The following is a 2,425-nucleotide window of genomic DNA, read 5'->3' on the forward strand; positions in this document are numbered from 1 at the left end:
CAATGCTTGAACCCATTACGATTTTCTATTTATGCCCTGTCTTCGTTTAATGTCTGGATGTCCTCTTCAGTCTTTCCTCTTGATCCTTTCTATCTTTACTGCGACATGTCTTCCTGTCTTGATTTTATTCTTCTACTGCATTGTGATTTCTAAACTCCATGTTTCTTTTTGTCCTGCGTAGACTTCCCTCCTCTACCCTCTTCTCTCTGTCCCACGTTGAATTTCTTCGTCAGTCTTGAACCCATTATGGCTTTTCATTTATGCTATGGCCTGCTCTAGTGTCTGGATATCCTATTCAGTATTTCCCCCTCAATCTGAAGATCTTTATTGGAAAACGACTTCTTGACTTCATTTCATTCTTGTACTACATTGCAGATTCTAAACTCCACGATTCTTTATGTCCCGCGTAGACCTCCCTCCTCTAACCTCTTTTCTCTGTCCCACGTCGAAGTTCTTCCCTTCCTAGGCTTGAAGCCATTATGGCTTTTCATGTATGCTCTGTCCTCCTCAAATGTCTGAATATCCTGTTCAGTCTTTCCTCCTGAACTTGAAGATTTTTACTGCGACACGTCTTCTTGTCTTCATTTCATTCTTCTACTGCATTGTGGTTTCCAAACTCCATGTTTCATTTTGTCCCGCGTAGACCTCCCTCCTCTACCCTCTTTTCTCTGTCCCACGTTGAAGTTCTTCCCTTCACAGGCTTGAACCCCTTATGGCTTTTCCTTTATGCTTTGTTCTCCTCAAATGTCTGGATGTCCTGTTCACTCTTTCCTCCTGAAACTGATGATCTTTACTGCGACACGTCTTCTTGTCTTCATTTCATTCTTGTACTGCATTGTGGTTTCCAAACTCCATGATTCTTTTTGTCCCGCGTAGACCTCCCTCCTCTACCCTTTTCTCCCTGTCCCACGTCAAAGTTCTTTCCTTTCACAGGTGTGAACCCTGTAAGGACTTACCTGTCCAGGAACCACTTTCTACGTCGTCGGCTGCCCCCTACCCTGCTCAGTTGTCGTACGCAATATTTACTGGGCTACTCAGCCAGCTTTTCTCCTGTGTCCTGCTGTGCCAGTCTCTGTCCCTGGGATCCTCTCATCTAACCGTTACAAACTCATTATGGTTTTTCATTTATGATCTGTCCTCATCTAATGTCTGGATGTCCTGTTCACTCTTTCTTCCTCATTCCGACTATCTTTACTGCAACACTTCTTCCTCTCCTTCATGCACTACATAGTAGTTTGTAAATTCCGTAGTTTTTTTGTCCCACGTAGGCCTCCCTCCTCTACCCTCTTCTCTCTGTCCCTCGTTAAACTGTTTTCCTTTTACTCGTTTGAACCCATTATGATTTTTCGTTTATGCTCTGTCCTGTCCTGCGTCTGGATGTCCTGTTCATTGTTTCTCCTGAACCCGATGATCTTTACTGTGATTTGTCTTCCTGTCTTCATTTCATTCTTTTACTACATTTTACTTTTTAAACTCGATGATTCTTTTTGTCCCACGTAGACCTGCCTCCTCTACCCTCTTATCTCTGTCCCACGTCGAAGTTCTTCCCTTCCCAGGCTCCAACTCATTATGGTTTTTCATCTATGCACTGTCCTCCCTCCTCTACACTCATCTCTCTGTCCCTCATTAAACTGTTTTCCTTTTCCACGTTTGAACCCATTATGGTTTTTCATTTATGCTCTTTCTTTCTTTAGTGTCTGGATGTCTTGTTCAGTCTTTCTCCTGAACCCGATGATCTTTACTGTGATATGTCTTCCTGTCTTCATTTCATTCTTGTACTACATTGTAGATTCTTTTTGTCCCACGTAGACCTCCCTCCTCTACCCTCTTTTCTCGGTCCCACGTCGAATTTCTTCCCTTCCCAGGCTTGAACCCATTATGGTTTTTCATCTATGCACTGTCCTCCCTCCTCTACACTCATCTGTCTGTCCCTCGTTAAACTGTTTTCCTTTTTCCACGTTTGAACCCATTATGGTTTTTCATTTATCCTCTGTCCTCCTTTAGCGTCTGGATGTCCTGTTCAGTCTTTCTCCTGAACCCGATGATCTTTACTGTGATTTGTCTTCCTGTCTTCAGTTCATTCTTTTACTACATTGTAGTTTTTAAACTCGATGATTCTTTTTGTCCCACATAGACCTCCCTCCTCTACCCTCTTTTCTTTGTCCCACGTCGAAGTTCTTCCCTTCCCAGGCTCCAATCCATTACGGTTTTTCATCTATGCACTGTCCTCCCTTCTCTACACTCATCCCTCTGTCCCTCTTTAATCTGTTTTCCTTTTATACATTTGAAACCATTTTGGTCCTTCATTTATGCTTTGTCCTCCTCAATTGTCTGAATATCCTGTTCAGTCTTCCCTCCTTAACCTGAAGATATTTACTGCGACACGTCTTCTTGTCTTCATTTCATTCTTCTACTGCATTGTGGT

At 42.9% G+C, this 2,425-nt stretch overlaps 1 long non-coding RNA gene across 1 annotated transcript; it reads right to left on the reverse strand.

The window, feature by feature from the left end:
- Window positions 1-429: 429 nt before the first annotated feature.
- LOC128469670 (uncharacterized) lies at window positions 430-2,198 on the reverse strand. Its single transcript, XR_008345983.1, has 2 exons — window positions 1,503-2,198; window positions 430-878 (listed from the first exon to the last, which is right to left on the reverse strand). It is a non-coding gene; the product is annotated as an uncharacterized LOC128469670 (long non-coding RNA).
- Window positions 2,199-2,425: the final 227 nt, after the last annotated feature.

Source organism: Spea bombifrons, chromosome 12 (genome assembly GCF_027358695.1).
Source record: "Spea bombifrons isolate aSpeBom1 chromosome 12, aSpeBom1.2.pri, whole genome shotgun sequence".
NCBI lineage: Eukaryota > Metazoa > Chordata > Amphibia > Anura > Pelobatidae > Spea > Spea bombifrons.